General features: G+C 45.5%; 1 long non-coding RNA gene across 2 annotated transcripts; it reads left to right on the top strand.

Moving 5' to 3' along the window:
* The first annotated feature begins 6,543 nt into the window (after positions 1-6,543).
* On the top strand, positions 6,544-11,359 carry LOC111768787 (uncharacterized). Of its 2 annotated transcripts, none has more exons than XR_011428605.1 (3): positions 6,544-6,675; positions 8,065-8,275; positions 11,244-11,359. It is a non-coding gene; the product is annotated as an uncharacterized lncRNA (long non-coding RNA). The 2 variants fall into 2 exon arrangements; XR_011428606.1 differs by lacking the exon at positions 11,244-11,359 and adding an exon at positions 9,608-10,641.
* Positions 11,360-12,171: the final 812 nt, after the last annotated feature.

Genomic DNA, 12,171 nt, shown 5'->3' with positions numbered 1-12,171 from the left:
GTGCAATGATGACTGAAATGATGCTCATCATAAATGACTGGCTGATAAACCAGGGCTTGCTGGATGGAACATGTGGAGCGAGCTGCAGCTGGTAGTGGCCTTAATCAATAGGCAAGCCCAGGTGAGCAATGCAGAAGGTGCTAAATGGGTGGCATCAATGGCCCACGATGCTGGAATAAGTGCTTTATAAATCATCATGACATTGGTCCAAGCACTAGAACAGCAAAACTGAGGTTTTAGGTCTTTGGTCTGGAAGGATGGGAGTGGGGGGCATGTGCCTAGATAAATTAAGTGGAGAGAAATGATAAGGATGAGACAGAAGTGAAATGTGCTCTACTCATATGAAATAAATGCCAAAACTGTATTGCAGAAATGTGAATTTAGACACAGAGAAGGCGTCAGAACAGTTAAGTGAATTAGCCTCGAAGGAACTTGAAATGAAAAAATGATTACGGTATTGAACGCTCCCCGGGAAAGCACCAAACCTTTCTCAGGCGATCCAACATGCAAGCGGGAGCTTGAAAGGAGATACGGAGCCCCAAACTCCAACACAAACAGCCAGCACCCACCGAACAGCTGCCTGATGCAGAGCAGAGCCTGTGCATATGTCTTTGAAATTATCAGTGGCAACAGCTGAATAGGACAGAAGCTGTGAAGGCTTCTTCTCTGTGAAAAGAGGCTTTTAAAAAAGATCTGGGAGACCATGGACTTCAAGATTTCAACAGCAGGGGAAAGTGTTGTGAAGCTCTAAGCCGCAGCTTGAATACAAGAAGCGCTAAGAAAGTTATGTTTAATTACAAAGAAATCTGCACAAATTTTCAGTGGGGAAAGTGTCCTGCAAACCTGTGAGGTTAAACTGCAAAGGAAAATGTTGATGGAAGATGCAGCCTATCCAAATAATTTAAACACCTTTCTGGAAAGCATTTGACACCAGTCTTTGTAAAAACCCTAATCTGCAAAAAATATATTCTGGCATTTACAAGGCAAGCCATTTTAACCACAATGAGAAAAAGAGTCGCTCAAACCAAGTCCAAGATAGGCTATCGGATTACAGTCAATATTCCAGCATGGCAGGGGGAACGGTGAGGCTCATCTGAAATACTGTGTGTAGCTCTGATAAGGACATAAATATGGAGAAGGTGGAGCAGAGAGCAACCAGCTGATAAAGAGACTCAAAGGAGACATACTTTACATTAACGCGTATCTTGCAAAATCAGCAACTGCACAGCACTTGGTCAGCAAGGAAGGGGATTTATGAGAGAATTTCATTGAGATGTTAAGGAAAAATCTAAAGGGATTACAAATGATAATGCAACAGGGCTGCTTGACTTTCAATGTAAGCCCAGGGTCTGCAGATTCAGGTGAATAAAAATATAAATTAAAAATTTTTTCCTGCCTCTTTGTTTGTTGGCGGAGAGTTTGGGGTTTTTGGGTTGGGGAGAGGGTCCTTGAGCAGTGTTGAACGGGAAAGAGGGACAGGGAAGTAACTGTCAGAACTGTGGCAAGGTGGAAGAAAGAAGAAAATGAATTTTACAGCATCTCGGACATGGCAGTATGGAATCATGCCACCCTAGGCTGGAGAAATTGACGTTTCCTTCTCGGCTCCACCTCATGGTGGACTCTGTGTAATCCTGCTCTGTGGTGCAGAAAGGAGCTTGTTTCCCTGTGACGGAGGATCCAGATCACATTGGTCAGACCTCTTATTACTCTCTCTGGCTTTTCTCTTCTGTTATTTCAAGTCCAAGCCATCCTTCCAGACTCAGCCCAAATTCCGTTTCCTCTGTGAAGTCCTTGCTGGCTTCTCCACTTGAAAGTGATTTCTTCCCCTTCTGAACTCTTCCTCGTCTGACATTGTTTAAACACCAGGCAGAGGTACCCAGCTAGATCATAAGAAATGTAAAGGCAAGAATAGCATCTTGCAGGTTTTGTGTTTTTCCTTAATACCTCTCACTGCACTGTTTGGTAATGGTTTAAAAACGAGTTAGGGTTCTCACCTTATAATCAGTATACACAAGCGTCTTATAATGAGCTCTCACACCTTATTATCCTGGGGCTTGGTTTTCAAGGAGAACCAGGCAGTGAGGTTCTGTCGTGGTAATAATAATAGCCACCATTTATTGTGCACTTACTGCGTTCCTAGCATCAGTTATGTCAACAGCAAAGAAAAAAATGAAAGAGTTGAGGGGAGAGTGTGGCATTTTGACTGGTGAAAAGAAGCAGGAACAAATTAAAAGGAGAGAACCGGGATCTAATTCTAACTAAGGTTTGAAAATGAAAGAAATCTCTTTTCCTAGAAGAGAGAAAAAGGACTTTAAAATGCTAAGTATAATTATATCTATACCACATTATTTCCTTTTGTTTTCCATAAGTGATCATCCTCTACAATATAAGACTGCATACATATATGTATATCAACGTATTTTTTAAAGTTCTGGAGGGACAGACTCCTGCTGATAACTGTGATTTCCTCTAGGGAATGGAGTAACTAACAGACAGCAAGGGAATGAAGGAACGAAGTAACTTGGACACTCACAGGAGACCTAATTTGCATGCCCACATCCAGTGTGGCCTGAGGAGGGCAGGAGGCGATAGAGGACTTTCCATTTGTGTATTATTTTTATCTTTGTAAATGCATATTCACTTGTGTATCAGCCAGAGTCTCCGTTAGGAGAAATAAACCACCCCAATTATTTTAACAGTGAGAATTTAACCCAAAGAATTTTTAACTAGGTATTAAAGAAGAAATGGCAGAAAGAGGGCACTGAAGTGTCAGAGAGGCAGGAACTGTGCACAGCAGCATCCACCCGGGCTGGGCACGAAGGGAGCAGGTTGGGGTCACTAAGTTCTAGGAGCTTGGAAGGGAGCTTGGCGGGTGCTGGTGCTCAGACTTTCAGGGGACAGATTCCGATCTCTGACAGGGTGTGCCTGTGGAGGCTGGGAAAACTGCAGACTGGAATTCACTGCCTCTGGAGAAGAGTCAGGGTGAAGGGCCATCGCTGGGCAACCCAGACAGGAACAGGAAGCCGCTAGTTCATCCACTTCCTTCCACCTTTCGGCCTCCCTTTGGCTCTCTCTAAGGGAGTCAAGTGGCCAAGCTTCTTCCTCAGTCCCAGGGGCATGCAAACAGCTTATCGATGAACCTTATTTACAGCTTATTGATTAAGCTGTGCTGCATTCTACCATCCCGGTGGATGAAATAAACAACGCAGCTTTATCGTAATCATAGGAGTCAGAAGTGGCCTCAAAGAAGTTAGAAATGGACCCTGTGCTCCTGTGTAACTAGCTCCCTGGGAGAGGAGCGTTGGTTTGGTGGAGGGTACACGCACAATTGGGAGCCAACTTTTTTACTCTATTTCCGCCTCTGCCACTAAGTAGGCAATAGTATATAAACCACATAATCTCTTTTAAAATAACAATAGTAAGAATTAATTTCTGTATGGCACTCATGTGTCAGGCACTAAGGGTTTTACATATATTAACTAATTTAATTCTTGCAACAGTTCTATGAAGGAATAGGGACTTCAGCTAATTCACCCAAGGTCACAAAACAGGAAGGGGAAGACCAGAGTAAGAACCCAGAAATCTGACTGTCTCTTCATTACCAAGCCATGCTGCTTCTCAGACATTTACATGAGGCTCATCACATGCCAGGTACCTTTTCACGGCCTTAAAACACAAAAACCCTCTGGGGTAAGGACTGTCACTCCCATTCTGCACATGAGGAAAATGAAGCCTAAAGAGGCTATGACTCTCTGGCCTCCGTTTCCTGTCAGGTGAGGAGGTGGGACCAGCTGACATTGAAGGCCGTTTCTGCAAGACACTAGGATCCCACTGCAAAAGAGCCCCAGGTCCTGGCTAAAACGCGACTAGAGAAAGACTCCTCTTCCGTGTGTACAGACCCCTCATCTCATGAGGTCCAGAACAGCAAATCTGGCACACAAGTACAAAAATGGCCCACTCAACCCAAGTCATTACTCCCCCTTTCTACCCGCCTGCTAGAATTAGATGCGAAATACAAGGAAGAGGATCGACAGCTTTAAAAAAAAATTCATTTAAGATAATCTATTTCTTGCCTTTGGTAAGTAGATCTGTGGCCACATCCACATCTGACCATAACCCTCAATATTAAATTATGAAGGGGATAACACACATTTTTTATTACTTTGCTCTTTCCCATTTTTATATCCTGTTTGATTTTTAAATTTTCAGTCTCCCACAAGCCTTTGAGATGGGTTAGTATTTTCACAGCGGAAAGATCCAGAGTCCGGGGAAGCTCGAGGACTAGCCTGAGGACACCCACCTGGTAAGAGCTAAGCTGGATTTGAACTTGTGATGAGTTTTACCCAAAGTGACAGTATCAGGGCTGCTAAGACTAAAACTGATCTTGTCTCAGAAATCCTCTTTTTTAAATAAAAACTCTCCTGTCAGTGTATAACCTTGTAACTCTAGACAAGCCAGGGATAGGGACATTGATAAACTGCCAGCCCCTCAGTCAAGTGACCCGACACCGTTGAATCCTGGTAGCATCACCGTAACAAGTCCCAGGCCAGCACGCACCATGCTACCACCTTCTGGGGTCCACAGGCGTCTAACGTCCCAGGGAACTTCACACCACACTCCGGGGCCTGGTACGAGGAATACAGCAAAACCTCCAAGAGCCTCAGAAATGGAGTGACTTCATAGGGACAGATACCCATTTTCTTAGAAATGTCCCCATGAAAAAATTGCACAGCTGGGCGACAGCACCCCTCTCTGTTCAACAGTCTGGCCAACAGATGACTTCAGCCTGCACTTTTATAGTGCCACTGTGGGCTCATAAAAAAGTTCCTTCTAGCATTTTGGACCCTAATCTGCAGGGAAATAGAGGGTTTGCTGTACTCACAAGGGGCTTGCCTCAGAGAGAGGTCTTTGGTCCTCATCTGAACATCTGTAGAGCCCCCTACAATAGTTTGGATAGGAACAACAGTGAAAGGAGGAGAGCAAAGCTTCCCAGGGGAGGGTCCAGGGTCCACCTAAGTTACTCCAAGAATAGCTCAGCAGAAAGAGGGTGGAGAGCTGCTCCTGTTTCTCCCCTTCCCTCCCGAGACAGCCTAGGAGAAGACAGGCTTCTATGCTCCTCTTTACAATGCACCTACCAGATCTTCTGCCCAGTGTCCACCTCAAACTTGAAAATGAATTGCTTTCATCAATTATCAGTGTTGATAACTCATCGAATCCCGTATTACTGAAAGGACAGTGGAAGGCCTTAGGGGTTTCTTAGAGAGGGGTTCAGATCCCAGGTTCTCCACCAGCTGTGCAAATCTATGCAGGTACTAAGCCTCTTTGAGCCCGAATTTCTTCATGTAACAAATGGGGGTAATAATACCCATCTCGCAGGCTGGGGTTAGTTTCCTGTGGCTGTTGAAACAAAGTCCTGCAAACGAGGTGGCTTAAAATGACAGAAACTCTTTCTCTCCTAGTTCTGGAGGCTGGAAGTCTGAAATCAAAGTATCAGCAGGGCTGGCTTCCCTCTGAGGTTTCTTGGGAAGAATCCGTCCTTGCCTCTTCCAGCTTCTGGTGGCCCCGGGCATTCCCTGGCTCACAGCAGCATCACTTCAATTTCTGCCTCATCATCACATGGCCTTCTCTCTGCGTCTCTGCGTCCTCTCCTTTTTTATAAGGACATCAATCATTAGATTTAGGGCCAATCTTAATTCAGATGATCTCATCTCAACCCTTAACTAATAAATCTGCAAAGACCCTATTTCCAAATAAGGTCAAATTCTGAGGTTCTAGGTGGACATGAATGGGGGGGGGGGGCACTATCAACCCATGATCGCTGGTTAGGGGGTGGTAAATGAGAAGCGCCTCGTACAATACTTGCACATTACGTGTAGCTCTTTAATAAATAAAGGGGGTGGTTATTGGTTTTGGTTATTATTACTGCTTTGAGGGTCATCGTTGTGTTTCTAGAGAGCGAAGAGAAAGGTTTGATTTGGGAGTGAAAGGGTAGCCCTGAGGAGTAGTAGGGGAACGGGCAGCAGAGAGAAATAGGAGCCTCAGAAAGTAGAGAGAAAGCGCTAAGGTGACAGTCATCGACTGTGCCCCTGGAGGCCAAGCCTGGGATAAGCCATCAGCATTGGCCATGAGCACTCGACTCCTCAGCCTGGCCCAGTCCAGCCATCTCCCCGGAGTGGAGAAAAAAACAGAAGAATCTGGGGAAGGAAACACTCCAAGTGCCTACTTCCTCCTCCCCTTCTCAATAGTTATTTCAGAATGTTTCTTATGTGAGTAGGGAGGGAACTGATCCCGGAAGCTACACTGCCAGGGTGCTGAGGGCTTTTCACTGAAAGCAGCGGAATCTCACTGCTGAGTGTGGAGAAAGACTCCTCTGATTTCAGAAGATTCCTGAGCCCTGGAAGTGAACCAGGCATAACAAAAATGTGAAGTCGAAGGCAGCTGGGAAAGCTAGGCCCCTTCCTGCCCACGGCCAGGAGGACAGGCATCCTGGATGTTCTAGAATTCAGTGAACACAGTCCTGGCATCCTGGATGTTCTAGAATTCAGTGAACACAGTCCTGGATACAGCAAAATTTCATTCTGGTGTTGTAAACTGTGCACTGCCGAGCATCGTAGCTAAGAGTTTTGATATGTGTGGCACCTGTATATATCACTGGAAAAGTTCGGAGGGCAAGAGGTGAGTCATGACTCAAAATGACTATGTATAAAGACCCCCCTCAAGGACCAGCCTCTCCGCCAGGTGTTCTTACCCTTTTCTTGTACCATGAACCCTTTGGACACTTTGGTGAAGCCCATGGGCCTCTTCTCAGAATAGGGTTTTCGGGGCCGGCCCCATGGCTGAATGGTTAAGTTCACGTGCTCCGCTTCGGTGACCCAGGGTTTCACGGTTCAAATCCTGGACGCGGACATGGCACCGCTCATCAGGCCACGCTGAGGCGGTGTCCCACGTGCCACAACTAGAAGGACTCACAACTAAAAATACACAGCTATGTACTGGGGGGGGAATTTGGGAGAAAAAGGAAAAATAAAATCTTGTTTTCTAAAAAAAAAGAATAAGTTTTTAAATTAAGCAAAATACGTAAGATTGCAAACCAAACTAATGGTATCCAAAGACAGTTATTAAAATACCGACAACAAAAACAACAAATTTGTGATAAGGTCTCTATGTGCTTCTTATTAATGTATCAAATAACAAGATCTACAGCAGGTCCTCCAGCTGCTGCAACTTTGATGTCCTGAGGGACATAAATGGTATTTCAAGATCTCTGCAGCCGCTGTAGCGGGATCTACAAATACCCGTGATTGGTTGTACACATTCATAATTAAAGAAAATCCTAAAGTTCAGCTGAGGTGAGTGAAAAGAAACACGTAGTTTTTTTCCCTGTCCAAGTTCACAGAATTCTATCTGTAGAGATCGGTGGCCTCCAAATTTAGAACCCCTGTTCTCAGGGAACTTTTCAAAGGTACCCAGTTTCTGGTGGGGCTCTCCCCGCCAGCCTGACATCACAACTCAATTATGTTAGCAAAGGAGGCCCCCTGCTGGCAGAGAGGCTCATGTTAGTCACCCAAAAACTCATTTAATTGGCCATGTTAGAAAACAATAGCTCAGGCAATTAATTCACTGACTCACATCGAGAAATGGAGCGGGAGGCTGCTTGTCAGCCAGGCCCCCAGGCATCTAATCAGCACAGATTTAAAAGCCCCATTTGACTTAATGGGAAAGTGCTGATGGTTTGTGCTGCTGGTCATTAGCCGAGGAGGAGGAGAAGCCAGCATGGCAGGCTGTTTCTGGGGGACTGCTTTCCCCTCCTGGTCAGCACCAACAGACCCTGCAGATTGCCTAAAGATTAGGTTTCCCAACAGGTTTGTCTGACCCGGGTCTTTATGACCTGCTTTCAATGCTTGGAGCTTGGAGCCAAGGGAAATGAAGGAGAGACGAATTCAGGACTCACCATGCGCCAGAAACCAGGCTGAGTATTTTCACATAAGCTATTGCAATCAATTCCTAAAGCAACCCTGCGTGGAAATTTATTATGATTATTAATATTGTTGTTATTATTCACAGAGGTAACTGAGGCTTGGAGAGGAAAGCTGTCACTTGCCCATGTTCACTCCGAATGCATGACTGCGTGGGCTGGGGGATGAGACCTTCTGATGTCCAGTCTCGGCCACCAGAGGCAGGACCGTGAGAGGCCACAGCTTTGTCCACTCCTGTTAGCACAGACTTCTGGAGCCTGTTGTCCAGTTTGAATTCTCGGCTTCACCACTTACTAACGGTAAGAACTTAGACAAGTTTATCAATCACTCTGTGCCTCAGTTTCCCTATCTGTAAAATGTGGATAACTAGTGCCTGTTGTAAGGGTTGTTGTAACGATTAAATGTAAAACCCGCAGAAAAGTGCCCAGTACCCGTAGGCGTTCAGCAGCTCACAGCTGTTGTGACTGTCTGAGTTGCCTTGCGAACGTCCAAGCGGCAACAAGACAGCCAGCAGCCGAATCCAGTGCTCCTCCACTGCAGGCCAGCTTCTTCCCCAGGGACATTTGGCAACGTCTGAAGACATTTTTGGTCGCCACAAGTAGAAGGCATCGAATGGGTAGAGGCCAGAGATGTTGTTAAACATCCTCAGTGCACAGGACAGCTCCCCACACGCGGAGTTACGTGGCCCCGCATGTCGAGAGTGCCGAGGTTGAGAGACTCTGCCCTACGCTGAACACCAGTGAGGCAGACTCTTTTGCCAGATATGATGAGGCGCTAGGCTGACCCTGGAAGCCGCCACCCTGATGGAGGCAGGCCAGACAATAAGAAGTAAATAAACAAGAAACTATTAGACGACAGTCTATGCTGTGATAAAAACGAAACAGGGTGGCAGATAGAGAGGGGTGGGGTCAGGCTGCTTTAGACTGGATGAGCAGAAAGTCTTCTTAGAGGAGATGGCATTAAACTGGAACCGAATAATGAGAAGTGACCAGCCATTGAAGAGCTGAGCAAAGAGCAGAGTTGATGAAGGGGCAGTTCCTGCAAATGCCCAGAGGGGGACGACCTTGCTGTGACTGAGGCACAGAGAGCAGGGCAGGTAGAGAGTGGTGGTAAGGATGGAGACAGGGAGTCAAATAAAGCTCGAGGCCCGCCCCACAGAAGGGCTCCCTCTGGACGCTGCTGCTTCGTAGTGCCCTCCAAGGAAAAAAACACTGCCTCAGAGGACTTGACGGGAACTAAAACATGTGATTTCATGGGTGGTAGAAATTTTAAGTTGGTTTTAAAGTTGTTGTTTCTTTTTTCCTTTAGGAAGCAATGATAAGTCTCTTTCCTAGCAATGGTTTAGTTAACAGCTCAATTATTGGATTTGGTTACTTTCCGTTCGGGATAAACCACATCGTGTCTTCCTGTTCTCTGGGGCATGGGGGCTTATTCAAATGCAGTACAGACCCAAGGAAGCTAGAAAGGAGGGAGACCAGAACACAGGTCCATTTTGCTCCCTTGCAGCTTCTCAGCTGCCCTGAGTAGGATGCAGTGTTGCAAGGTACATGCTGAGAATCTTCAAACCCGGGCTAGGGATGGGGAGAAGGCAGGCCCGGTGTCCTGCTGACCCTGTACAGCTTTGCCCATAGGTAACCTGTACTCGAAACGCCGGAGGCTAAGCAAAGGATCATAAAAGGAACCTATCATCTGATTCTTCCGCTGTTCCTGGTGATTTCTTTACATGAAGGCAAAAAGTAACACAGGATGGTTTGCTACTTCTCACATCAAACTGAGCCGGAGCTGTAATTTACTAAGCAAACCAATGCAGGAAATTTTGCTAGAGTGTCCAATAGACTGACTGGTTTATAAAATGGGAGGAGGGGGCAGGCAGAGGAGGCTTCTATTTCTGAAGATGAGGATGAACTGTATCCAGACTGCAACAGGCAGGAATGTGTGCATGTGTTGTAAACAACAGGAAATGGGCCCTGCGCGTCTGGACATCTGACTTGGAGCATCCTTAAACAGCTCTGGAATCAAAGTCTTCTCTGGGGGCTCATTACATTTCGGTTTTAAAAGTTAGCTGGCAATGTTTAGGACTATTTCCAGACCCCAGTTAGAAAGTGACTGGACTCTCTAAAATCTCGCTCTGAGGTAGTGAAGCTGGCAAAGCAAGCCTGCCAGCTGTTTCCCAGAGTCTGTGCTCATTCGTGACTCAAGCAGCCAAATTAGGGCAAAGTGCTAGTGGCCTTCTCGTTTTCCTTAGTCTTAGGACCACCAGGATTTTAGGGGGATGATAAAATTTACCCAGCTAAAAGGCTATATTTATATTTCCCAGACCCACCAAAATTGTGTGTGGCCATATGACAAATTCCTAGCCAGTGAAATTAAGTGGAAGTGTTTTGTGTGACCCTGAGAAAGTATCTTAATAGACAGCTGATGTAAACACTTTGCTCACTCTTTCCTTTCCCACATTCTGCTGCCTAGAATATGGATAGGGTGGCTGGAGCTCTACCAGCCATTTTGTACTATGAGGGCCAGAGTCGCACTCTAAGGAAGGCAGTGGTGACTAGAAGGAGCCTGGACCCCCAGGTTCTTTGTGGAGCCGGCATATCAATCCAAAGTATCCTATCTCTGCACTTCTGTTATGTGTAAGAGAAATAAACTACTTCTATATTATCTAAGTCATGATTTTTAAAGTTTTTGTTTTATGCAGTCGGAACTAATCCTAAATGATACACCAATGTTTGCATAATCTTCCCACATTGTGAGATTGAATGACCAAGAGTAAGTACTCCCATAAAGTCTTATTTGATCTAAGTTTCTTAAAATTATTTTGAAACAACAAACAATTTATAATAAGATTGACACTGTATTAGGTCTTAGCTGACCAATTTTGATTTCATACGGTGCCTCCATTCATCGAAGGGGTTTTTTAATGCACATTGGCAGATCTCATCAAACGAAGAGAACGAAATTCAGGTGCTCTATGTGCTTTTTCATTTAAAACTTAAAAGACATCTGCAATCATTGGTGCACATAAATAGAGACCCTGATCTTCAGGCTCCTTTAGCAGAATAGTCAATAATTCTCAGCTAATAGAACATTGCAAAAAGTTCCGGGAAGTCCCTCTCTCTTCCTAGGCTTCTGATTTCTCTGATACGATAGTATGCGCTGACTGGCTCTCCAGCAGCCATTCCTAGCGTTCAAACTAGAGAAACAGTTACTTGCTGCATGTGGTAATCATTGCTGCTGCTCACCAAGTGCTTCTCACTCTCCGTCTTCCAGACACCTGATGGAATTGTACTTCCTGGATCTTTTTGGTTCAGTAGCGCTCTGTTCTGGCCAATGGATTGTGTCACTTCCAAGTTCAGCGTCTAACATTCATGTGAGACCCAGCAGAGTTGTATTTTTTCATTTGCCATAGTATTGAGCAGTGTATCAAGTAGTGTATCATAGCAGTGGCTGCCCATCAGCTGTGTCTGGGAGGGAGGGAGATGCCACCACAGAGCAGAGTCCCCAGGTGTCTCCCACTGGACATGCGGTGTGAACAAGAAATATCCCTATTTTGCTTCAATCCCCTGAGATTTGGAGACTGCTTGTTACTGCAGCATAATCTCTGTCATCCTGACTGACACACACCATTCGGAAAAGCCTCCTGAGGATGGGGTAATCACGCAGGGCCTCAATGAGACAGTCTCTGGTTCCAGTAACCAGGAAGAGCTGTGGGTGAAAGTTCCCTCTGATTTGACACATACACTTAACCCCTTCAACGTCAATAAATTCTGCTCATAAACTTTTTTGTTGAGCAGTTTCCCATAACATATCTATCTACAAAAATCTGTCAGTAAGCGAAGCAATCCTCATTCCTCAGTGACTTCAGACTCATCAAACTTACGGCGGATCCCGGCATTTAGATTCCATGTACAACGAGCTCCACCGTGTGGTGTTTAGAATGAATGACTATAAAAGCAAGGTCACATACCCAATACCACCGCACACCCCTTGAGAGAGGGACTGTGCCTGATAAAAGAAGTCACATCCCGCTCGCTTGGGCATCAAATCAAAAACAAGACAGAAAATGTTCCTGTCCTGTGAGCCAGGAAGCAGTAGAGAGGCTGGCTTGTTTATTTCTTCATTCAACTAATAATTATCAGGCCCTACTACGTACCAGATACCATTCCAGGCTCTGGGGATTTCACAGTGAACAGGACAG

The sequence above is a fragment of the Equus caballus genome, chromosome 18, assembly GCF_041296265.1.
Source record: "Equus caballus isolate H_3958 breed thoroughbred chromosome 18, TB-T2T, whole genome shotgun sequence".
Taxonomy (NCBI): domain Eukaryota; kingdom Metazoa; phylum Chordata; class Mammalia; order Perissodactyla; family Equidae; genus Equus; species Equus caballus.
This window is presented reverse-complemented; position numbering and strand designations above follow the sequence as displayed.